This window comes from Lissotriton helveticus, chromosome 5_1 (genome assembly GCF_964261635.1).
Source record: "Lissotriton helveticus chromosome 5_1, aLisHel1.1, whole genome shotgun sequence".
NCBI classification, from domain to species: Eukaryota; Metazoa; Chordata; class Amphibia; order Caudata; family Salamandridae; genus Lissotriton; species Lissotriton helveticus.
Genome location: NC_136065.1, coordinates 1,902,992,028 through 1,903,019,261, shown reverse-complemented (window position 1 = coordinate 1,903,019,261; position 27,234 = coordinate 1,902,992,028). Strand labels below are relative to the sequence as shown.

The 27,234-nt window shown below is 44.8% G+C and overlaps 1 protein-coding gene across 5 annotated transcripts in view; it reads left to right on the top strand.

Annotated features, from left to right (window-relative positions):
- Positions 1–27,234, top strand: part of NKIRAS2 (NFKB inhibitor interacting Ras like 2) — a 158,312-nt gene that overhangs the window by 31,848 nt on the left and 99,230 nt on the right. Inside the window, exon 1 of one of the 5 annotated variants that reach the window (XM_078645426.1) lies at positions 9,391–9,443. The exons of 3 other annotated variants lie outside the window; for them this stretch is intronic. The gene's annotated coding sequence lies outside the window, so the exon portion shown is untranslated. Of the gene's footprint in view, positions 1–9,390; positions 9,444–27,234 lie in introns of those variants that run through there. One more of the 5 variants, XR_013594998.1, reaches the window with a different exon arrangement.

The window sequence follows — 27,234 nt, the reverse complement described above, 5'->3', positions numbered from 1 at the left end:
GGGAACTCAAAGATGATGGCGTTATAATCTCTGGCACAGGATATTTGCTCATGAGGGGAGTCCATTCTTCTCTCTCTGCACGGAGTCGGGGAGGCAGAATGGGCCTGCGGATCAACTGAGTAGCGTTTTCCCCTCCTCAGTGTAGTAAGCCCTATCTCAAACCACCTTCCAGCAGTTGTTCACAGGATTGGGATTCCAGAAGTGGACTTGTTTACCTCCAGGGAGAATGTTCTTCGGCCACAGTTTTGTACAAGGGCTCCATGTCAGGAGGTCTGGAAAATAGATGCACTGTCTTTCCAGTGGCCTTTATGCTTCTTTGGCTTATCTGCATCTGAAGGCATGGCACCTGAAAGAGCAAACCTAGGAAGATTGAGTTGTTCCTCAAAGGTGGCTGAACGTATTAAGCAGTCTAGACATCCTTCACCATTAAAGATCTATTGTAGGCTTTGGCAGAAAATGTCCTGTTTCTGATGATCTGGCATTAATATTACATTTTTTGAGCGATGCTTTCATGCTTAGATTGGCAGTCTCCACTTTGAGAGTCCAGTGTGGGCTATAAGGGTCTCCAGAAGTCCTCACCTAGACGTTTTAGTTCTGTTGGCCTAGAGATTATTGACAAGCTTTTTTCTGAATAGGCCAGCAATTCATCGTCCAATTTCTACCTATGAATTGCCACTGGTGCTATAGGCATTTCAGAAGGCTCCATTTGAGCCGTTGGAATCTGTGGACTTGAATTACATGCTAGATAGAGTTTTGTTTCTTAGTGGCAATTTCCTTGGGGAGGGGATCTGTGGAACTCTGGGCTCTCTTGAGATCAGAACCATTCTTAAAATTCTTTCTGAAGAAAGTGGTTCTGATGCCTGTCCTTAAGTCTATCCCAAAAGAGCCCTTGATTTTCCATTGTTCAAGTGACCTTGTGTCACCATTGTAAATGTCATCGCCCTCTTCTCCTGATGAGGAGTTGTTGCATATCCTTGACATTCGAAGGGCCCTGGAGATTTATTTGCAAAGAACACAACCTTTTAGGAAGGTAGATATTCTGTTTGTTACTTTTGGCTCATTTGGGAGGGGAATGATTCCCTCAGTTTCACTGGTAAGCAGATGATTGAAGCATGACATTATGGTATTATATGAAAACAATTGAAATCCCTCTCTATTCAAATTCAGGGTAGATCAGCAAGTGGGTTTGCGGCTTCATGGACCACATTGAATTGACCTTCAATGGCTGATATCTGCAATGTGTGGCGGACCTGACGCTGGACCGGACCATTAGGATAGCGAGGGCCTTCATGGAGTTACAAACCAGATGGAAGATGGTGGATACGTGGAGGCGCATACACCAGTCACCTAGAAACTATTCCCATTTTTCACATGTACATGATCTACACGTCAGACTAGACACCTTCTTGTATGGCACTGATATACATGCATTGGTACAAGGAGTGAAATATTTGGCACAAACTATATCAGATCATAAACCAGTTCTGATGCGACTAAGATGGGGATTGGGCCAACAACCCATTCCTACTTGGCGGCTTAAACTGGAGGCCCTGGAAGATCAAGTATTCCTCAAATAAACTATAGGCCACATAGTCCACTGCTTTTCTGCATATACGAACACCACTTCATCCAGACTGACGGAATGGGACACCTTTAAGGCGGTGATCCAGGAAAGATGCATGGCGACCTCCATTGGGGTACGACGTGCGCTGGTGATAGATGTGGAGAACGCAGACCGAGCATTGCATGAGCTAGAAAAACTAAGTCCTGAACATCCGGAGATTCAACAGGATCTCCTGGATGCAAAAGAGAAAGTAGCAGCGCAAGAGGAACGACTGTGCTGTTTTGATTATAAAAGATATATGGAGTGGACCCATGCAGAAAGGAATAGGACGGGATCCCTGTTGGCCTGGTTGGCCAACCCGACCCGTATGGGTAGCTCTATAGTGAAAATAGCTGATCAGGATGGGCACCATTTATATTGGCAGGAGGAGATAAATATCAGGTTTATGGAGTATTATGTGTCTCTTTAAAAAAGCACAAGGAGACTGGAGGAGATGGCACTGACACTTTCTTGCTCTGCTCCCCCTCCCCACCTTGACAGAAGAAAATGCTGCAATTTTGGCAGCAGACATTACTGAGCCGGAAGTATGGAGGGCCATTAAAGACTTAGCCAGAGGCAAAACCCTGGGAACAGATGGGCTTCCTGTCGAATTCTCCACTGCTTACGTGGAGGAGTTAGCCCCAAAACAGGTAGAGTTGTATGAAGTGGCGAGAGAGGAGAAAGTGGTTCCGAGAGAAGCAATCGTAATACCACTGCTTAAACTGGGTAAATCACCCCTAGATTGTGGCCTATAGACCATTTTCAATGCTTAATTTGGACTTTAAAATATTAAGCAAAATTCTAACAACGAGACTTCTCTCATTCATGACTACGCTAGTCCACCTGTACCAGGTGGGATTTATTCCAGGCAGAAACACAGCTCTCAACATTAGACATTTGTTGTCTATAATGGATGCAAGTGACCAGGAAGACGGAGATGAAGCGCTTTTTGCCATCAATATAACAAAGGCTTTTGATAGCCTGGAGTGGGGATAATTATATGGAGTCCTAGAGCGAATGCAACTGGGGCAAGACTTCTTGCGCTGGGTGCAGCGTCTATATATGGAACCCCTGCCAAGAGTGCGAACGGGCTGTGCGATTTCTGGGCAGTATGGTATGAAGAGGGGAACACCTCAGGGGTGCCTTCTCTCCCCACTGCTGTTCGCACTAGCCATGGAGCCATTGGCTTGCCTTTCTCGGTTGGGAGGAAAATACCAGGGACTGCAGTTAGGAGGGCATACGCATCATATTGGACTATATGCAGATTGCCTACTCTAGTTCTTTAGAGATTTGGGATGGGAATTTACAAGGAGCTGAGGAAAGGATGACAGAGTTCGCTGTACAGTTGAGGCTCAAAGTAATTTGGCAGAAGTACATAGGTGGATGAAATGATCCTTAAAAGACACCATGACATTCTGGAGTGCACTCCCTCTATCTGTCGCCGGCAGAGTGGCGCTACTAAAAATGATAGCCCTGCCGCTCCGATTATATTTGTTTACCACATTACCTATATGGATACCAAGAGCCCGATTCTAAGAATTGGACTCATATCTGGTGTCGTTCATCTGGGGACGGGCCATTGCAGAGTGGCCCTGGTGACATTATAACGACCAATAGAGGAAGTGGGACTGCTACTCAGACTCCTACCTAGGTCCCACATAACCCCTCACTTGAGGGCCCTTCATTGGCTCCAGGTTAAAAAAAAAGGCGCGTACAATTCTTTTATAAAGCTAAAAGTTCATCAAGAAGCCAATTGGCCAATGGTTTTTGTTTGCAAAAATTCTGATTAACTAAAGGAGTGATTTGATCCAGTGCTCCGCTGATCCAGTTGCCCGGTTGTGAGTTGGAAATGTCAATACACCTGCGCGTCTACGGAGCCAGAGCAGACAGAAGATCCTTCTCCCACATTGCAGCCAAGACGTGGAACGAGCTACCGGCAGACATCAGGTGGGCTCCCTCCCTGAACACCTTCATAAAAACCCTCAAGACCTGGCTCTTCGGCTAAGAAGACCTGCAAACCCACCCCCCCCCCCTCCACCCCCCTCCCCCAGCGACTTGAGACCCTCACGGGTGAGTAGCGCGCTTACAATCCCCTGATTGATTGATTGATTTTCTTATGAAGCCCTTTCCGCAATTCACCTTTTTGAGCACTGTCTGTTGAGGGCTAGTTACTTACCCGCAATCCAGATCTATGTCTTCCACTGTCCTCAGTGAGGCAGACTGTTCCCGAAGCTACAATGTCACCACACACTGGAATATGTTTTAGGCAAGAGGCAATGAGAAACTGTCACTTTCTCAGGAGGAAAAAGCCAAAGGCGTAAAAAATCTCCTTGCTGATTAAGTTTTCACTGGGTTTGAGAAAACCAGGAGTCAGGAATCCAGGAGAGCAAGTCCCAAGAGTAAAGTGTTATGATCAGGAAGTGCAGAGAAAAAGGAAACAAGCAAAGGAACATGGATTGTTGCGACACACCCTCCAACCAGACAAAGGCCTTTAAATAGTAAAAGAACAAGAAAAGGAAATTATATCACACATTTCATGACAGAAGGCATCATGGGCTGTGAAAGTCTGGAATAAACCAAGGAAGGAACAGCCTTGATGAAAAGGGAAGGAAAAGAGAGCAAAAACCTGAAGTGGTCTGGCTGCAGAGTCACCTCAACGGGCAGTTGCAAACCCTCGGGCAGGTGACTGCCATTTTAGAGATGAGGAAAGAAGTAGTACGAGCCAGGAGCATGAGATTCCTTCATGACCAAGCTATTGTATACCAATGTTTGAAAAACACAGAGCTATCAAGGTTTTTAACATACCTAATGGATTTTACTGGTTCTAAAATTAAAATCTTATTTAACTGCAGGTTGTCTGAGCAGTATGCGACCACTTTTTGAAAGAATTAGAATCTGCATTGCCAAAGCAGATGAAACAGCAGATTTTGACAATACTTTGCACAAAGGATAATTGTTAATTCCAATCTAGTTGTTCTCTGTGATTCCCTGCATGAATCTGATCCCGAGCTGTCCTGGCCGTGTATTGCCTATGCCAATCACAGGCTGACAAGTTGAGAGAAGACATATTCCAAAACAGAGTAGGAAAGTCTGACAGTGGGTTGGGTTTGTGAAAGCTTTCACTTGTTCATGTAACAGGAGTCTTTCACTTTTGTGACTTATCATCAAGCTTCATATCCATATTTGGCAATGTCTAGGCAATGATGCACCCTCATACAAAGAGGTGGGGCTTGGAATTGCAGAATTATCAATTTAACATTCACAGGCCTGGAAATGATCAGAATCCTACATTGCAATGCAGAGGACTACGCTTCCTTTGTAGTCACGCAGAGGCAACCTATTGCCTTGGTCAAAGACAACATTATTACGGCCTCACAAGAAGAGCCCACACTTGAGGCAGTGCCTTAGCTGGTGACTTCCCAATGAGTTATTGTAGTTATCTATTTTGAAGCTTTATTATATTGTACTAATGTGACTACAAGAGGCTACTGAGCACTCCAAACAATTAATAATGGTGTGACCATGAGAGAATCAAGACAGATCATCAGTGCTGTAGTCCCCATGAATTTTTCTAGGTTTCCAAAGTCATCGCTTTTTCTGGCATGAAAGCTAACATTGTTTCTGCTACGAACAAGATATTTTCAACTTCTGGCATTCAACTAGCTGTCAAATCTGACACTGAACCTCCTTTCAGAAGTAGAGACTTCAATGAGTTTGCAGAATACTTGGGATTTCACCACTGTAAGTTTACACCCCTAATAGGCCACATCATTCACCTGCAAGTCAAATGAAGACTCCAGTAAACTCTCATAAAGTGAAGAGCTGTTGGATATTGAGCAAGTGCCTGAAGATACAGCTCCCATGGACAACGCTATGCTTGACTTACCAGTGATAATCTCTTTAACTCCTTCTCCTGCTCCCAAACGTGATCTAGTTCTTTAGCCCTTATACCTTTGGGCTCTCGAGCTCATACAGACCCATACTGAGTCGTTTACAAAATGACACCGACCTCAAATGGCATCATAATGTTTCCACAGTCCCGATGATGACCTGTGGATTTGCACATTAAGACTGAAATATTAACTGTTCACAAGTAGCTTACCAAGACGTTTAACATTTTTATGCAGAACAAGATTCTGTTGGATTGACCCCCTGAGCAAAAAATTGTCTCACTATGTTGTGTTCCCACCTGGGATTACCGCACAGTTAAAGTTTATTCCTTGATTATTCATGGATCTGTTATTCACCAACACACTATGCCACCCACTCTGTTGGTCACTTTATGCAGAAAAATGCAAAACTCTATTATTAATCTACTGTTATTATTGTACCTTCAGTTGCACTGCTGTGTTCATTGGTGCTTTTACAAAAAAAATTGACCCTTCTAGATCAATTACAAGACACCACTGCAGTGTTTTTTGTTATACTATTTTAATACCGAGGTTTGACTTGGAATCCGGTAACCCTGTTATTCTTTTACAAACTCTAGCAAAAACAGCTGCAGGCTTTTTTTTGGAAATATGCCTTAGATTTCGGATTTATGATTTAAATGTCTTAAACTGCTCTTTAACTTCCAAAGTCGTTATATTCACCGCCAGATTAAAAAAAATTATAAACAATTTCCCTGAAAATTCCATGAAACAGAATTCATCCATTTCTCTTCAATCCTATTCAACATAGGCAAATTAAATAATAAGTGTTTTATTATATGAGAGATACAGCTACTTATAAGTCCTAGTATAAGGTACTACATGTACCCAGGGCCTATAAATTAAATGCTCAAGTAGACTGCAGCACTCTTTGTGCAACCCACTAAAGTAGCACTGTAAACATGTCTTTAGGCCTGCCCTTGCACCCTGTGTGTGCAGTTTTAACTGCCATTTCGACATGGCAAAGTAATACTCTTGTTGTTACCACAACAGAGAGTGAGAGACAAGCAAACCAGTTGCACTCTCTCACTGACAATTCTAACTCTGAATCTTCCACTTTATTCCACTCTCTGGATTCCCTCTGTCTCTCGGGGGGTCTACCAGCCGTGCGATTGTCTGGGATGGCCTGTGCACTTCTTCCACAGAGCCACCGCATCATTGCAACTGAGCTACAACGCACCATCAACGCCACCTTCGAAGCCGGCACATTCCCCACAACTAGGAATGCACAGAAGTCAAGCCCCTTCTCAAGTAGCCCTCAACAGAACTGACAAACCTCAAGAACTACCGACCCATCTCTCTCCTCCCTTTCACGGGCAAAGTCACAGAGAAGATCATCAACGGCCAACTAACGAAATTCATCGAAGATGAATCCATCCCGACACCTCCCAATCCGGATTCCGCAGCAACCACAGCACTGAGACTACCCTACTTGCCGCAACATCTGCATCCTCCTCGACCTAGGCCACACTGCAGCCCTGATCCTACTCGACCTCTCTGAAGCCTTTAACACCGTCTCCCACCGCACTCTCACTGCCAGACTCCGCAACACAGGCATACAGGGACCCGCCCTGAACTGCCTCCTCTCCTTCCTCACCAGCAGAACCCAAAGAATCAGACTTCTGCCCTTCCTCTCCGAACCCACAGAGATCAACTGCGGAGTACCCCAAGGATCATCGCTCAGCCCCACGCTCTTCAACATCTACATGGCCCCCCTCGCCATCGTCGTCAGACAGCATGGATTCAGCATAGTATCCTACGCTGACCACACCCAGCTCATCCTCTTCAAATAGATCTCCCCTTAATCAGCAAAGACCCTCACCCACACACTCATAACCAGCAGACTGGACTACACCCTCTATGCCGGGAACGACAAATCTCTGCTCTGCAAGTATCAGACCATATAGAAAACTGTAGCCAGACTCGTCCTCGGCATCCCACGACACAAACACATCACCCAACACCTGCGAGACCTCCACTGGCTTCCCGTCAAGAAGAGAGTAAACTTCAAGATACTCACCCACACCTACAAATGCCTACACAACACTGGACCCCAATATCTCAACAAAAGAATCTCCTTCCAAGTACCTCAGAGAAACCTACGATCCGCCGACCTCGCCCTTGCCGAAACCCTGCGCATCCGCAGAGCCAGAACGGGTGGAATATCCTTTTCTTACATTGCAGCAAAGACCTGGAACAAGCTCCCGATCAACATCAGACGTGGCCTCACTCTTCACATCTTTAGGAAGACCCTCAAGACCTGGCTTTTTGACTGACTAGAGCTGCACCCCCACCCCCAGCGCCTTGAGACCCCTTCGGATGAGTAGCGCGCTTCACAATTCACTGATTGATTGATTGATTGAAAGCTTCTCAATAGACAAAGAGATTTTGCTCAGAAATGTATGCCTGACCAGGGCAGGAGTAATTTCCTGTCCCGAATGGGACAATGAAAAAACACAGTCAAACTTTGTTGAGATGTGGAAAAGAGGGTTTCTCAAAAGGGAGTATAAAAATCCATAGAGAAAAAACACACGTTTTGTGTTTTCCCAATGTACAATTATACAATGTATTCAATGCTGCATTGGGAAAATGGCAACCCCAACAAAGGAATTCTGGTACTTCGTTGTTTTTTTGGATGAGAGTTAAGAGAACATAGATTTGTAGTTATACTTTCAATTTTGTAATAGAGAAGATTTAGGTGCTGCAATCTCAATTTCCTTTCGTAACTAAACTGTTTCACTCTGGTCAAATCTCTGTATTGCACAATAAGGCTCAAGCCATGGTCCCTACCCATATCTAGTAACTGTAAGCAACGAAGACCACTTTCAACTGCAAAAAGTTTGATGGAGGGTCAGAATTCCTAAATTCTGATTAACAGGTTAAAGTTGTAAGAAGTATCCCAATCCTTGATCACTTTTACGGCAAAGAAACATCTGCCAATTGGCAGATGTTCCACCATAAGAATACCCACAAAGATATACCTTCACAACATTCCCGCTGCCTTTTCCACCCAATTTATGTACCCGACTTCAAATTATGAGTGCACCAAATTCTCTTATTTTCAGACCGCGTGGCAAAAGTAAAATCTTGACTAGGAAAAATATTTACAAGATGGAGAAGAAAATAAAATAATTATATGGGGTGGATTTTCACTTAATCATAATCAAAAACGGATTCGTTTTCAGTCGGTGGCAAAACCTGTAACCCAAACAAAAGTAATTTTCTGAAGGCCTACAAGAGGAGGAACTGTACGAAAACCTTGGTGTGAGTCAACAAATAAAAAAAACAGATGAACCCCTTAGTTCAGGTTTAATAGATAAAGAAATATATAATTTTGAATCCCAAATGCAATATAATGCAAAAAGCAGAAGTATTTTTATTTCTGTCATGATTTGTGGTGAATTGATGCACGCTACATTAATTCACCAAATACATTTTCTAAATAAATGCAGGTTACATCCACACATCACGTGCAGTATTAAAGCATACATCATCTCTCCCCTCTTCTTGAGGGCTATGTATTCTGTTTTAGCTAAAACGTCTGTCTGTCAGTCTGTCTGCCTGTCTGTAGTATATGTATTGTCCGCTTGTGCTAAAAGGGCCTTAAATTCACTGGTGTGTAATGTTCTTGCCCCTTTCCGCTAAAAGGTGTTTATCAGGAGTGAATCTCCTTGAGCAGATTCCTTTGATGCTGTGTCCTTAAACCCATGTACACAGACAGCTGAAGTCACCCAGGGTAGCCTCTGTGAGCTGAAGGCAGAGGCTTTTAGATGAACACTAGAGGTCGCTGTGACCAACAAGGTCTTCTCGGTAGGTCTGTCTTGCGCAGGCTGCCTTGTTTATGTTGTCAGGGTCTACAGAAAGCAGGAAGTGTTTTATTTACGAAAGGCGCAGCAGACAAGAGGTGGTTGGTAAGTGCATCCTTGCCTTCAATCATTTATGGCACACTGTCTTGGTTTGATAGTCCGGGATTCGATTTCCAGTCTGATAACTATTATTGTTTTCTATCATGTGAGTTCTTATAAAACTACGTAAATATGACTCGGATTTAGCGAATTCATGCTACACTATATCAGATCGTTATTAAACATGGCAGACAGCAAGAAATCGGCAGAAGCCCATAGCTGCCAATTTTTCCCTTTGCTAATGTTTGACATTTCGTTTTTTACATGTCCGTATGTGTGACATGTCAGTTCCTTTTGTGTGACACTTTGAGGGACACTTTACCACCAGTAAAACAAAACATATTTTTAGCAAGCATTGGCAATGCCAGTAGGCTTTGGCAATCCAAGAGCTATTGGCTTTGTCAAAGTGTTTTAGCTAAGTGATTCGAAGCGCAGTGGATGTTTGTGTTGTTGAGTTGAAATATGTGACATTGTGCAGTGTAATTATGTTGCATGGTGTGGATTTACGTAGAGGGACGTTGTGTGTCGTGGAGTGGCATGTAGTGGAGTGGAATTGTGTAGAGAAATGTTGAATTATATTGTGTGGATTAGGAATAGGTGGTGTGGAGTGGAAATATGTGGTTGGAGTGGAATTGTTTGTTGTGGAATTGAGTTACATTATGTGTAGTGGAATTATGTGGCATGGTGTGCAGTGGAATCATGTGGATAGTAATTATGTGGTATTGAGTGTACTGGAATTATGTGGAGTAGGATTGTGTGTCATGGAGTGTAATTGTGTGGAGTGGTATTGTGTCTTGTGGAGTTACGTAGTAGAGTGGAATTATTTGGCGTGGTGTTGAATTATGTGGCATAATGTGGAATTCTGTGGTGTGGATTAGATGTATGTGGTGTGTAGCAGAATTATGTGTTGAGTGGAATTATGTGGTTTGGTGTGAAATTATGTGGGGTGGAATGGAATGTTGAGTTGAATTCTGGGGCATGGAATTGTGTGACATTAAGATGAATTATGTTGAGTGGAATTATGTGGCATTGTGTGATTTGTATTTATGTGGAGCGTTGCTGTGTGGAATGGATTTATGTGGAGTTTTCTTATGTGTTACGGTGTAGAGTGTAATTATGTGGTGTGCATGGCAATATGTGGAGTGTAATTTTGTGGCGTGATGTAGAGTTTTGTAGCGTTGAATTATGTGGTGTGGAATTGAGTGGAATTATGTAGCATGGTGAGTAGTGGAATTATGTGGAGGGTAATTGTGTGTTTTGGAGCTGGGTGGATATATGCGGAATGTAATTATGTGGCGTGAAGTGTAATTATGTATGTGTAATTATGTGGAGTGTAATTATCTGGATTTTAATTGTGTTGCTCAGAGTGTAATTATGTATTGGGAGTGGAATTAAGTTGTGTGAAGTGGTATTATGGGAATGTAAATTATGTGGCATGGAGCAGAGGGAAAATATATGGAGTTGAATTTGTTGTATTGAAATTATGTGGCATTGAGTGGAATGGTGAGGAGTGGAATTGTGTGATGTGAAATTATGAGATGTTAAAATGTGTTGTATGTAGTGGAATTATGCGGTGTGGATTTGTATGTTGTGGAATTGCCTGGAACTTAATTGTGTGGCATTGTGTTAAATTATGTGGGGTTGAATGCTTGTCTTCACGGGCCAGCTGAGTGTGGGGTGCAGTCTACATTGGTTGGCTATATTGTCCAGTGATCTCTGCAGGGTTCAGCTCCTGCTCGGGCAGATGGATTTATCACAGCTCAGAGGTTTCAGCGAAGGCTCTGCTGGTGATTAAAGGCGGCTCGCCGAGTAATCTGTATTTACTCGGTGAGCCCGTTTTAAACTTTTATTTTCTTGTGGAGCATGTCGCTAAAAACATACTAGAAACGGATTGTGCCAGTGTATTTGTTTTCCATAGAGGATCTATCTTGTCAGAAAAGGGAGTTTGAAGCTTTGAAGAGAGGGGCACCATTCAGAGATAGAAAGTATTCCACAGTGCCACAATGAAGGGTTTTATGTATAATAGAGGCCAATTTGTAATTGTTTCTTGCTTTCATTCAAAGTCATTAGGAGACTAGGACAACTTTTGTGATGCGGTCAAATCGCTGAGCACATGAAACCAGTTAAAGTTTAGCATTTAGGGTTGCCTTGAGGCTTGTAATGTTCATTTTTAGAGTCCTAATATTCTTGATCTGCTCTCAGATTGACATTTCTGATTCGTGACTTGCTCTTTCCATACAAAGTAGACTTCTTGATTGCAATGGAAGCCAGACAAAGTGAGGGCAGCACCATATCCTTTTCAGATCTCCTTGTACTTAGCTACAAAATACTTCTACAAAAAACTAACCCAACGATTGAGTTTTACTAAGAATGGTGAAAGCTTCCATTTTATATTCCTGGGATGTGTTCTTTGCCATGTATAATCTGTCACCTGAAATCACTTTAGATATTGTCCATTTGTTTCGCCGTCTGAAGGTAATACTAGAAGTTATTGATTTCGTCATGAGCATCATAGCTGACGTTATTATTGCTAGTAATCCGAACTGCCATATCAGGTAATTGTGAATATTGGTTTGTCAGAAAAATTAACCTAGGCCAATAAATATATCCAGTTTTAACAAATGGAGACTATCTCTCACTGTCTTCAACCATCTGAATTAGGGTTCTTGCCTGACACTGCTGGTGACAGGTTGCTTCCTCGCACTGCATCAAGGAAGAAAGCAACCGTAAAAAGAAAGCAAGATTAGGGCTCAAGAAACAGAAAGTGGTGCAAAGATCAGGCAAGAAGGAGAAGAGAAAAGAAGAAAGATGAAAAACAATAAGAGCATATAAAAAAAGAGAAAACACTATGCTGGTGGTTCCTGCAGGAAACGAGTAGGAGAGGAAGTGCCGATGGGAAGGGGATTTTGTGGAGTGGGAAAAGGCAGAACCTGTATGACCTAAGTGCCAACACGGAAGGAGGATGAAGGAGCCAACGAAAAAGAAGTGAGCAGCGAGGGCAGAAAGAGGTCATATTCATATGCTAGGTGGAGACGCCTCGACCAATCCCGGGAGGTGGCCTGTTCCTACCACGAGTCGTGAGACTCTAGGCCTTTCTGGGTTAGTGACTGCGGGCAAGGGAATATTAAACTCACAGTGGAAAGAGGAAGGCTCTACCAAGAATCATTGACATTATTTGTTAATTCATGGCACTAATGCATATTTAAGCAGCACTGAATTGTGATTGGTGGTGGGTGAATACCGTAAAGGAAGGAGTGGTTTCCAGACTAGAATGTGAAAGTTATGACGAGTGAAATCAGGGTTAAGTTCCGAGGCACTTCAGCTCACATCCCAAAAGAAAAGTATCATCCTAGCAAAAATACTGAAAATAGAGAAAAATGCATGGAAAGAAATAGGTTGAAATAAATGATGCAACAAGGAGCTCGACAAATAGAGGAACAAGGGAAAGTAAAGAAATGAATCGTGGTAGAAAATTAAAGACATGGGGCCTTATTACGAGTTTGGCGGTCAGTGGACCGGCAGAGGCGGTCTGACTGTGTAGAGCTCGGCTCTCCGACCGCCGTATTATGAGTTGGAGGATAGGTTTTGCAAAGACTGTGGCTGAACCGCCAAGACTGCCAGCAGACCTCCGACCACCAGATTCGCGGTCAGGGAAAGGCAGCCACCATAGAGCAGTACAAGGGAGGGCACACTGCCATCCGTATTACGAGTTGCCTTTTTCATGAGCTGACTGTGGCGGTCCGACACCCTGGTGTAAGGTGGTGGTGACGGAGGGCTTGGGGTGTGTAATCACCCCTTTCTTGTTCTTCCAGGCAGAGTCTGACGTGGTTCCCTTCCTTCAGGTCCCCCTTCACTGTTTGGGGCGATCTACAGTAGAGTCATGTTGGTACCATATACCCATTGCCAGGACTGCCCACCTGGGGCCGGACTCCAGCAATGGGTAGGTGGTACTTTGTTTTACATGTACAATGCATATGTGTGCATCCGAATGCACACAGGCATCGACATATTTGTGAAAGTACTCACCACGGCTGCAAGCTCTCCGTATCCACACAGCCGGCACTGTTGGCAACTCGTAATACGACAGACTGCCAGTACAATGGGCTACTGGCGGGCGCAGACATGGTTCTCGGGTGTTCGAACCGTAATTAGGCCCTAAATCAGTGGTTCCTAACCTTTCGACTATTGTTGAGCCCCTGGAATCCGGAGAGCCACACTAAATCATTATTGGCATCCAGGTCCCCCCATAGAGTCATTACTGGAATCCATGGATCACCCTGAGTCATTATTGTAATGGGGATCCCGACCTAAGCATTCTCGATGATTTGAACCACAAAGCAATACACAAAAATACAGAAACAAGCATTCATCAAACAAATACAGAAATTATTAAACATTTTATTTAATTTGTTAACAAATACAAAAAACAAGCATTTACAATGCAACGGTTTCGCCTTTGGAAAAGTTAGAGCTATTGGCATTGTAAATGACAAAATTTGTATTTATGTGTTGGTTTTGAAAACCGATAAATAAATGGCATTGTCATTTACATTGCCAATAGCTTAATCTCTCGCAAATGTGAGACCTATTGTACCCTACGGACGAGCTCAGCAGACAGCAATTACGACCACACACACACACACCCAGAGCCACACACACCCACACACCCAGAGCCAGCCACACACACCCAGAGCCACACACACACACACCCAGAGCAGTCACATACACACACCCACTGGAGCAGTCACACAAACACACACACACTGGAGCAGTCACACACACACACTCTGGAGCAGTCACATACACACACTGGAGCAGTCACATACACACACACACACACACACACACTTTGGAGCAGTCACATACACACACACTCTGGAGCAGTCACATACACATACACCCTGGAGCAGTCACATACACACACACCCTGGAGCAGTCACACACACACACACTCTGGAGCAGTAACATGCACACACACACACACACTGGAGCAGTCACACACGCACACACTCTGGAGCAGTCACATACACACACTGGAGTAGTCACACACACACACACACTCGGGATCAGTCACATACACACACACACACTGGAGCTGTCACACACGCACACATTCTGGAGCAGTCACACACACACATACACGCACACACACAAACACACACATACACACACTGGAGCAGTCACACACACACACACACTGGAGAAGTCACACACACACACACACACACACACTGGAGCAGTCACACACACACATACACACACTGGAGTAGTCACACACACACTCGGGATCAGTCACATACACACACACACACTGGAGCTGTCACACACGCACACATTCTGGAGCAGTCACACACACACACACATACACACACACACATACACACACTGGAGCAGTCACACACACACACACACACACACACTGGAGCAGTCACACACACACTCTGGAGCAGTCACATACACACACACACACACACACACTGGAGCAGTCATACACACACACACTGGAGCAGTCACATACACACACACACACTGGAGCAGTCACATACACACACACTGGAGCAGTCATGGTTTTCAGGTGTTTTAGTCTAATTAGTTCAATGGAAGCAAGACTACAATACCCATAATGCATTAGGTGATGACATAAAGGATGAGGACTGGATACGATGCCCCTAATGACGGAAAGAAGGCAGTCCTGCTATAGAAGTGTGGCACCAGCCTCTCTGTGGGGGTGTGGTTCCACACCTTGTCCCGCCTGGGGTTTTACATTTGAGGCTGTCACAGTGACAGTTTTCAAAGGCTGACCTGTTTTGCGTGACTTTCCACGGTAATACCACTGGCGCCCCAGGGTTGTAGCCGCAGCAAGTGTAAAACCCGGTGTCATCGAACAGAAATGGAGCAGCCCTTGCTTCCATCAAAATATCCATTCTAAATATTTGTAGACTCTGGGGGTGAGACTACCACTTCCTAATGGCGAGCACAAACTTGCATGTAAAATAGGCTTCGGTGTCATGTTTATTACTGATGGATAATCTCTTATATATGCCTCTTAACATCACTTCCGGCAGATCCGCGCCCTCTCCCCTCCTGGGAGTGAAACATTGGACAGCTCCGTGGGAGATCGCCTTTATCTGCTTTTAAGGGGAAACCATGAACAGGTCCGTCTGAGACTCCCAGCTACGACCCCACCTTCTTTGATCCTGGACTGAACCATGTAAGAACCCCCCCCCCCCTTCCTACCCCTCCATCCGAGATCCTGAACAGATTTTTTTATTTTATTTTTATTTATTTTGTGAGACCCTGGAAAGTCCAGTATGGGCACCCCCCCCCTCATGCCCTCCGTTATGAAACCCTTGATAGACCCCACGCCCCCCCCTTCCCGCCGAGTGAAAACCTAATCAGATCTTACAAAGCCCCATCCCACGTCCAGTCCAGACATCAAAGCCCAGTGACCCCAACAAAACACAGCCACATCCTAGGCATATGCAAATAAGCCCCACAATCCTATTCCATTATTAACACCCCATACTCTTTAGGGCTGTATCCCAAATCCCTCACATACTCGTAAAAAGCATTTTCCCGTGGGAGCGGTAGTCTTAGCCTCCCACCCCCTTCCCTCCCAGTGCCACCTGTGGGAATCCGCCGGGTTGAACTCCTAAGGGAGGGTGCATTTTAGAATTCCTCCAGCTGCGCACACCGCAGCCCATCAGCACCAATAACGGGGAGCCCCAGTCCTGCGGGAGGGGCCCACGGGAGCCTGGGGGGTCTCCTCCGGCACCCGGGGAGGGAGCGCCGCGCCCGGGGGACTCGCACAACTTCACCCGATCCGGCTTTGTCATTCAGCATTGGCATGTGGGAGTCAGGCAAGGCGAAGAGGCGGGGGCGTGGGGCGGAAGGTGGAGAGAGAGCGATGGGTGCAACAGAGGAGAGGCAGGAATGGAGAAAAGAGGGCTAGACAGAGAGTGTCATGAAATGAAACATTCGAGTAACCCGAGAATTTTCTCTGAGACCAGTTCGTTAAGTCGTGATCCCGCTTGGCGTTAATAGGCTGCACTCGCATCTCCGACTTTCTGACTGTGGGGGAACCGTGATAAGCCTGATTTTAACATATTTGCCCTATAACATTGTATTTAAAGTTTCAAAATATTATCCATAAATTTAGTCGTCACTCCTCTGATGGGATTTGCAGCAGCATCTCAGTAACACTAATAGCCTGTTAACAATTAAGATGGAACTCCGTAGTGGATGAGGTCACTTTAATTACCGAAGCAATGCGCGCTGCTAAATTAAAATGAGAAGAAGGGGATTAGAATAACCTCTGTTGGTCAGAGTGAACATTGCAAGGCATGAATGTGCGGGCACGTGAGCGCGGTTACTATGGTTACGCACGCGAGGAATCCCCGTGCAGGGGGAAGGGAACAGGGTCCAGGCAACCTCAACAAATATTTCTTAAATTTTTTTGTAAAGGCAGGACGAAAATGATGCTTCGCAACAGCAGCCAGCTCGATGCCGCTGGAGATTGCTGTTGTGCAGGCATTTTTTTTATTGTGGCCAGTGCACAATAAAACTGTAAAACTATTTTTACAATGTATCAATTAAGCGACTGCACGTACAGTGGGCAACTAAATTATTAAACCAGCGGGCAAATAAATTGCTTTATAACCACGAGCTATGCCTGGGGTAAAGAATACTTGTCGAGAAGATAGGTTTGGAAAGATGCACAAAGAGAAGGAAGTGTCTGATATTTGGATTAGACCCTGTAGTTTCAACCGGTCTTAACTGTGGGCTCCCCTGAACGGGCTGATAACTCCTGACATAGCCGTGTTTGACGACATTGGTACCGCGGAGCATCGTCCTGGTGTGGCGTCATCAACCTGAGCTCGCCCATGCCCCGCTGATCACCATCTGACCGATGTGACCGTTCGTGGCATGACCTTGATGTGGACGGGTTGGGCTACGCGAGCCCGGGTTCTGACTCCGCCCACAAGGCCGATAGGAAGGGCACAGCTACCATAAACAGGTTGGCGACTGCCTTTGATTACAGCTTCTGATCTGATGCTTACCGCTGTGTAAAGTGCTGCAGCGAGGGACCTGATCGAGCTCCCAACCTGCCTTTGTGGGTGCAGGCCGATTCTGCTGACAGCTCTATCGCAGGGCAGGAATAGTGAACGGCGGAGACGTCTGGGCACGCATGCATTAGGGAGATACTTTGGCAAACCCCCACCTCCCCGAGGTGGCACTGTGAGCGCACGGCACCCCCAATGCTGGGTCTGGCGCTGTCGGCGGAGGAGAGGCAGGAGCCACCTACGGGATCCCGTGCCTTGCTTCTGCCCGGTGTGGCGCCCATGCACTCACTAAGGCGGATTCGGGAGCGTGAGGCGATCGGACGTTGCCTGGCCCGATTGGGCTGCTACTGCCGATGACGGGTTGAGAGCGCCCCCCCTCCTACAACTGATGGGCAGAGAACGCCCCCCCCTCCTATAACTTACGGCGTGAGAGCGGCCGCTACCTGAGTCAGCGTCGCCCCGGGGGGGTTGGGGGGTGGTGGTGAGCTGACACTGGCTGCTGCCTTTTGAAGTACCTGCGCAGTCCGGAGAAGAGAGGCACGATGGGACTGAAGCCCCCGGGATAATCCCAGCTGGTAGGGAGGCGCTTTGGGGCGGCACTACGTGGGCAGCTCAGCCGGGCACAACGTCTGCTGTACTTGCAGAGGGACCTCTCTCCAGGAGGTTATCCGCTGCTTGCCGCCACTCCCCTTATGCCCTGGCAGGCATCCACGCATTGCAAACTGAGATTGGCACTGGTAGTAGTGCGACAGCGCCAGGACCCGGCTGTGCATACCCCGGGCGGGGCACCTGACATTCGCCACCCGTGTAGAGATACTCTACTGCATTGGAGCTCTTTCCGTCTGCTACGCTGACCACAGAGACACCGCAAGGCCGCTGCCCCCACAGGGCTGTTGTTGCACAGGAACTGGGGTGCAACCTTTGGGTAGAGGAGGTCTGATCAGGATACTACTTTAAGGAGATGGTAACTGCAACGTGGCCTAATCTGACTTGCTGCGGGGGCAAACAGAATACAGATGTCCAAGGAGTGACCACTACACCAAAAGCATCTGCCTCGCCAACCATCCCACTGAAAACAAGTCAGGTCCCGGGCCGGCCAGCCAATCACAGCGCGGCCCGGGGATGACGTCACGGGGGTGTCCCGGGCCGGCAGCCAATGACAGCGCGGCCCGGGACAAAGGGGCGGGACTTTAAAAAAGTCCCAGAAACGCCCCCGAATCGCGTTTTCACGAGAAAGCGTGATTGGCAGCCTCTGTCTCCCAATGGCTAGCCTCCATTTATGGAGCTAGCCAATGGTAGACAGAGGCTGAACCAAAGTACATATGTAGAATCATGAGGTTTCGCCGTGGGCGGGGCAACTACTACGCAGTTGCCAACGCCCAGGGCGAAACATAAAAAATTGAGGCCTCGCATTCTTCCATACTATATTCTGTTTGATGCACTAGCACTGCTCCCACGAATCAGTCTGAAGATAGTAATTTAATGTTTAGTGCCCAATTTCAAATTCCTTCACATTTACAGAATGTTTTACAATATTCTTGTGTACAATTTTAATCCTTATTTCTATACAGTGTATTAATCGTTTATTATTATTTGATTTTCTATAAGCCATCACAAACCCACCGAGTAGGCTTCGCGGACCCCAGGTTATGAATTGGGCTCCCGGTTTTGTGGTATTTATTTAATAACATTTCCGTCTGTATTCATCCATATTTATGTTCTGGCTATCTTGTTGGTATTTATCCATATATTTATTTTGCGTTTTGAGAATAAATGGAGCCTTAAAATGGTATATTTCTACATTTATTTAACTCTTCAACATGCACTCATACATGGATGCCTGTCACTGTTTGGAAAATTAAGCAGCCACGTATAACAAAACATTACACTCACAAGTATATATTAGCGTTATACTAAAAATAAATGTTTACATATGCCTATTTAAGGAAATCTCATCCTGTTTTTTAACTGTCCATGCTATCGATCTGCTCAGCGATTGCCTAGAATTTCTATAAGACAGCATTGAGAGGCTCTCACAAAAAGCACAATTTTCAGCTTTTTTCTGCGTTTGAAAATAAATACAGACAGGAAACACATTGCTTTCTGTCTGTATTTATCTGTAAAAACGGAAAACCGAAAGTCTTAGTTATGAACCACTGGACTAGATAATACATTTACCTGATACTTATATTCGCTTCTGTGGGACATGAATACGTGGATGAGTTTGATGGTGGTGTCACTTGAGTCCAGACCTCTGAAAAGAAGGAATACAGAAGAGAAGTATTAGAACTGTGTATCCAGGCAGAATAAGACTTTTGGAACCAGTGAACTGATAATAAGTTGGCTGAATTAATTATTCCAAGAACTAAATGGAAATTCAAGTAAATGAAAGTCTTTAAACATTGCACCATTTCTGGAATTAATTTATTTAAATAGAGAAGGGCAACAAAAAACTTGTAGTTTACCACCTACTTAGAGTAGGTGGTAAACCATTTGCAATCGGAAGGGGTACCCAGGGGACCCCTTCCTCTTTGTGAATGGGTGCACAAATATTTTTCAAGGGTAGGCAGTGGTCCCTCCCTGCCCTTAACAAGCATTTGCAATGCAATAGGTCTCGCATTTGCGCGAGTTTGAGCTATTGCCATTGTAAATGACATTGCCTTTTATTTATGTGTTGATTTTAAAAACATAAATAAAAGGCATTGTTTTTTACAATGCCAATAGATTAAACTCTCGCAAATGTGAGACCTATTGATTTGCAAATGCTTGTTTCGTGTGTTTACAAGAATGTGTCCAATTTAGTATTTTTTTCTACTTTAAGTCACATTTTTTGTTCAAATTAATGATTACAGTCCAGGCAACATCAGGCAGCAAGGTATGGTGTTTTCCTTATTCATTACACGCAGATCGATTATTTCGGCGTAGGTGTTTTAGCAAGGGCGCGCGTTCCCACTTAGTTTAGGATCTTGAATGGCCCTCTTTGCAATGCCAAAGACAGAAAGCTACAGACACACATGAGCGGTGTAATCACTAACAGCCGCGTTTATCTTATATTTACATGCTCAAGTATTCTAAAGCGTGCGCAGACACCTTAACTTTAGTAATCTGAACAACATTCCCCTCTGTCCTAGTGAACATGAGGCTAGACTAGCAAATGAACACGTCATAGGAGGCAGTGGCTTACTACTACTGCTACTGCTCCTACTAGTACTACTCCTACTATACCTACTAGCACTACTACTACTAGTAGTCTTACTAACAATAATAGCAATAATCATAATGCATATTATTATTATTATTTTATATGGCGCCTCTTGCCGCACTGCTGTCGCTTCATAGGGCTATAAATAACTGAAAGGTATTCGCAAAGTTACACTTGGCAGGTGTACTTATGTGGATGTTGTAGTCATTCATATCTTCCAACCTCTCCACCCAAACACACGTACCTTGAAAACACGCCCCACTCAGACCTGTGTGTAGCCTGAATGTCACGATCTGAAAACTCAGACTTTCACACTTCTGTTGATAAAAAGCGGGCCACTGCAATGAGCGATAATAGGATTTTCCTTTACCGCCTAGACACCGCACCCCCATTCCGTCAACTTTCACTGCCAAGAAGGTTACAGTGCCAGAATGGGGTTCAGGTCAATGTGCGTTATTAGAAAAATGCACACTGACATATTCCATATGTACGTTTCCATACTGCACCGTGCACATACTAATAGTGCTGCAAGTAAAAAAAAGAAAATAAACACGAGGGCTAGATACAAACAAGAACGAGGTTTAGGTAGCGTTCTAAAAAGCTACTGTAAGTCCCCTGCTCGACGTGTAGTCTTTATTTTTGTTATTTTTGAAATGCATGACTGCCGCTGTCAAAACGGGCGACAGCAACCTAACTCCGCCCTCCCCCCCCCGTAACTGTCACACCTGGGGACAGGTTCGTTACTGATAAGTCTTAGTGGGACGCATTGACTGTAACGGGATCACACAGTAAGGCAACTCCGCTGTTACCAAATGATTAAGTTGTAGTTGGACAAACTCCCTAAGCTTCGAACGTCCTTATCTCTGAAGTGCTCCCTGCTGGGGTAGAGCGGCTCAGCTACTGCCCCGGCCTCCGCTCGCTCTGGGAGGGGGTGTGTGAGACGCGGTACACTTATAGGATTGGGCAGAGGGGGGTGGTAGGGTTGGGGGCAGAGTCACTCGCATACGAGTCCTCCGCCTGAACCGCCAGGCAGTTCCCGACGCTCCGGAGACCTTGGTCTGCATCAGCCCGCACACGGAGCTCCGAGGCGCGATGGGTGAGCTTCGCCCGCCTTGCGCAGTTTGCAAATAAATATCAGCGGCCTGAGCGGAGGCGCCACCGAGCGGACACTGCACGCAAGTGCGCGAGGCACCAACGGCAGCCCAGCAGCCGTTCCAAAGAACCAGCAGGTTAGGGCTCACCCAAAACAGTCATGCTTTCTGTCTCCTCGTTTTCCCAGGTGCAGACAGCACCTACTTCCTGTTTGGCCGGCAATGCTTCCGGGTCGCCGCAGGCAGCGCGGCGGCCCGCCCTGCACGGGGAAGGGAGGCAGCTTTCGAGGAGGACAGCACCTGGCCGCGAGCGCGTTCTCGTGCGCGTGGCCTTAACAAATCGGCGCGCGCGGCCAGTGCTGTCCTCCTGGGAAGCTGAGCCGTTAACAATAAGGTCTCTGGCGAGAGCGAGCTTCGCTCGCTTCTAGCCGAGACCTAAAAATGAAACCGAGAAATTTCATTTGTCTTTTTTAAATGCAGCCCGATTTCCTTTAGGGAAAATGGGGTGCATTTTAAAAAAAATACTGCTTTATTGACAAAGCAGTCCCAGACATGGTGGTCTGCTGACCCCAGCAGGCCACCATCCCTGGGAGTGCTAGCCATTCCCAATGGGGTAGCAAACTGCAACAGCCTCATTAATATTCATGAGCCATGAAATTTGCACCCCCATTGGGAATCGCAAACAGTGTTTGAGACACAGTTGTACATTGAATATTGCAACTCGCAATTTGTCACAATTTGCGACAAACAAAATTCGATGGCCATACATTTGGCCCCTCGATCTTTCCTCATACATGTTACCAACAAGACATGACGTAACACTTCACAAATAAATAGTCCTCCTAGAACTCCTAAGATTCCCTCCCCCCTATTAAGAAATTGGATTGAATGCAGAGAGGAAAACATTAAATACTTCTCCGACTTTCGACGTGTATGATACGAAAAGTACAAAATATGTTTACTTGTCAACAATTTACATGGCCCTAAACCAAACGCAGCTGGAGTAGCCTTTGGTGTTATTGATTAGCTGTACTCCCCGCATCTAAAACTGATATTATAATAATAATAATAATAATAAGTATTATTAGTTATAACAGTAATAATGTGTCTATATGCCCAGTCATGAAGGCGGAATTGCTGATTACTATGACAACTCATTAGTGAGGTCTGATCTTTCCCGTGCAACTCACTCAACCACTTTCACTGTTTTTACCCCAATAAGCACACGCCTGTTTGACATTATTCTAATGTAAACTGTTTTCTTTTAAGTACGATATTTCCAACAAAGAGGATTAGGGAGGTAATTCCACAGCTTTGGGATATGTCTAAGAATGCACAGCCCTTAGTTGGGGATTGCAGCCTGTCCCTGTGATACTGATCTGAGGGTGCTGTGGGAAATGTTGATATTGAATTTCTTTTGATTGAACAGGGATACTTGCTTATCAAACGCACAATGGATCAAACAAAGGGGCTTCTGCATTTTTGGAGGGACAGGAATCTTAAGGCCGGGTTAGCTTGCTTCTGGCTTCTTAGATGGTAGCGAACATACCATGAGGTAGTCTAGAAGTTAAAGTTGGTGTACTGTATACTCTTTAATCCTGCACTAAATCGATTTTGTTCTGCCATTATCCAGGTGTATGTACGTTCTTTTAATTGTACAGATGTGGCCCGAGTTACTTGCTGTGCATGCTATTACCTCACAGTTTGTTCCCTAAGCCAAATCCCTCATCTTTGTTCCAGATTCCAAGGTAAAAAGGGCATTTTCCAGCGTTCACAATTTCAGTTCTGTTTCTTGAGCATGGTGCAATGTTCATTCCCAAAGATGATTTTTGAATGGTGGTGCAAACCTTGTTTCATTTTTTTAGGGTTAATAGTGAGAACGGTGGTTTACTTCACCCCCCTGAAGCCTATATTCTGCATTCTGTTATTAACCTGGTGGTATGTAACAAGAAATGTGCCCAGAACCCACCCAATGCTCCTCAAATTGTGTTAGCTGGCATCAGACGCCGAAGCTTGCTTCAAGATCGGTTGCTCAGCATATTGGTCATAAATATAAAGCATTTTCCTTTTCAAATTGAGGTTATGAGTAGCCCACAGTCATCACATTATCAGTTCTCAAACTTGATGTACCCAAATGTCAGTTTGTTTTAGAGAGTAATCGCAAAATGTAGGGATGCATATGTAAGCTCAGTTCGTGTCTTGCAGCTGAGTTTGTAAACGTGCTTGGCACTCCTTTCAGCTTGCAGTTCTGCGTGATGCAGCCTGTCAGACTCTCAACACAGCCTCGTATTTTAACTGATTGTGCAAGTGTGGCTCAGCACTGTAGTGGTTGTGGTGTGTCCTTTGCACTCACACTGATTGTGTCTTTGTTAGCAGCAGCAAATTTGAGGTTAGCATGCCTGCTATTTCTGGGTGTTCTATGCAGCAGAGATAAGGCTTGCCTACTCCTGCACAGTCTGACCTTCTGCAGGACCAGATATGCTCCTTCCTTCTTTGAGCAGGTAAACAGGTGCTTTTAGTTGCTAGGCAGAACCGCCGCTTCTCCAGTGAGTTGTGCAGAATTCAGGCAGTGTCCCATCACCTCTGGGAGACTGGCTGTTATGCATCCCTTGATCACAGCATCTCTCGAGTACTCTGAGGAGCTCTCCTTGTCTTGGTCAACAACAACTTGTAACTGTAACAAAGAATTACACCTTTATGCTCATTTTCCAAGCGGGGGTATTGATCCACTGCCTAGATACCTGTAACCGTGTTTTTCTTTGGAGTGGGGTAGGGTCCCTTTCAAATGTTACTTTCCAGCTGCAGTGCAGACACAGCCTTTGTGCAAGGTGACAACTCTCACAGCAGGTTCCGAAGATGCTGGCTTCTAGCCCTAGTGTCTCTCCACAAGGACACAATTTAATAAAGACTCTGTACCCCACTGTCATCAGCCTTCCTAAAGTAGTAATCAGGGAAAGACAAGAGGGCAGGCCCTGCCTAGAAATGTTACCACCCTTATCAACAGAACAGCTGACTAACCACCCTTCCCCAACCATCCTCCAAGTGGGAGTACTCAGGAAGAGGTAACATGCACTCCCGCTTCAAAAAGGACCTCTCAGAATTTCAAACGGTAGCCCCATCTCTATCCTCTCTCACTTCACTGTCTGGGTCTCCTCCCTTCACCTCCTGGAATGCAGGCAATACAGTTGCACTGTCTTGGAGAGCTTTAGCCACACTGCATCATGTGCCATCGTACTGGTCCCGGCAAGCCGACTCTCACCACAACATGGAGTTTTGCTACCATCCACACTTTACATATTGCACTTGACATGCGCTTACATGTGTGGTGTCAGCAGGCTGCTCTCCCCAAAAAATGACTCCACAGTACTACTAATCCATAAAGATATTTGTGAACTACCACCACTGTTTCATGTCAGGACATGGATAGTATGCTCATGTCAATAAAGATGGCACACTTGGTGCAACCCCTTCAGGTCACAGACTTGGTTCTGGACCTTAGAATCATCATCAACAGGCCTAGGCCTTCAATGCACATGCTAGATTTACTTCTAACTGGCCAACAAAAATCAGTATACCAGTTTCACATGCACTGTGCTCACTCACGGAGGGGACACTCGTCCATTTACCATGCAGGGAACATTCCTGTCCCAGTGCATGAGCCATCTCATAATTTTGGAAAATGTTGCTGTCTTTGTTGTCACTATTCCCCAATACATAGCTTTGTTCTTTTCAGAAAATTAAGCCGATGCAGTCTTTTTCATTTTTTTGTTCATAATAGTTTACATGTTAGTGTTTTAATCTTCTGTTTTGCATCTTTACACATTGTATGTGTGTTTGTATTCTGCTCAGCACTCAGTTTTCTTTATAAGAGGGATGAGGTAAAAAAAACCAGGGATTGGTGCAGAGCTTTGGGAGATGTATTGTAGTGACTACTGAAGAAATGGCTTGAAAGGTGGGTTATATAAAAGCTAAGAAGGTTCTTATTGACAGGCTTCATCCCTGCTGCCGAGATCCTAAATTGTACAAGACAATAAGTCTAAAATAGTCAGGATCCTAGCATTGCTATTTATTTCTATTTTCATGTAATTTAGAATTGATATTCGTACTGACTTTTTCCCTCTGCTGGTCCTGAAACTGGGTTAGAAAGGTTTAGAGTTTCTTATTCTAAAAAGGAAAAAAGGCTTGAAGTTAATTGGCTGCAACAATTTCTGTCCATCAGATAATGCATGTTTAGGCAAGATTCTCACTATTTTTTTTTTCATTGATTAAACTTTATTTTGGCTATTACAGCCATAAAAGTGCATAAAAACAGAGAAAATAAATTTTTTTAACGAGCAGGTAAGTAAATCAGAGGAGTAGTCCATTTAAAGATGCACGCAGAAAGTATGGGCACACTTTTTAGGGATTCGGGCTTTTACTATACCTCAATATGGGAAAGATATCTTAAAAATATAAATTAATATCACACCTTAAAAACAGATAAAAATATCGAATTAAAAGGTAGCTAACAGTTATCCTCGACTAACAATCATAAAATGTATTTCAGCCCTATTAATGCAGCAAGTGTATAGGTATCTATAATATGTCTCACGTAATGGTTGCGTAAAGATGAACAAACTACAAGCATCCTCAACTCTCATTGGAGCTGTCAAGAAGATACCTACGTTTTAACCACATTGCAAATAAAAACTTTGAAATCACAACAGCTAAAACCGGGTGTCTGTTTTTAGAATCCTATGGATTTCTATATAGTTTCTAATGCCCAGTTTCCTGCACAGTTGGATCACCCACTTAGATCGGGGGCTCTTGTATGCTGGACAGAAGAAAACCATGTGTATCACAGTTTCTTCCTCCACAGACACCCTGGGCAAGGGCGACCCAGGGTGCCTCCCAACTTATTTCTTCGGGCATTGAGCGGGAGAGTCCCATATCTAAATTGGAGATATAATTTCTTTACTAAAACAGGTTGCATAGTGTCTAACACTTGCTCAAACTTGTAATGGCACTTAAAATCGAGAAACCCGTAGGTTAAACTGGTGGGATTCTCACTATTACCTCATGATCCATGGCACTCAAAATTATTTAAGAACCCAATGAAAGATGACCTTTTTCAAATAATGAACTCTGCTCTGCGCAGGAGTCCCAAACTCCACTAAGCAGATGATGGTTATTCTATCCCTTTACTAAAGATGTGTTTCCTTGATCCTGATCTCAACTTCTAGACCTGCCAAAATGATTAAAACTCTTGGAGGCCGAATAGTTTTAGGTCCATCCAAGGAAAAATATCTAACTGGTCAGTACTACTGTTTTTGGCCAACTAAGGAAGAAAGCGGACAATTATGGCTCAGAGTGCTTGTTCTATTGAATATGTTGGTCTTGGGCACTGTAAAGACACCATTCTTTGAAAGTAATGGAGTTGAGAATTAATTCAGGATATGTGG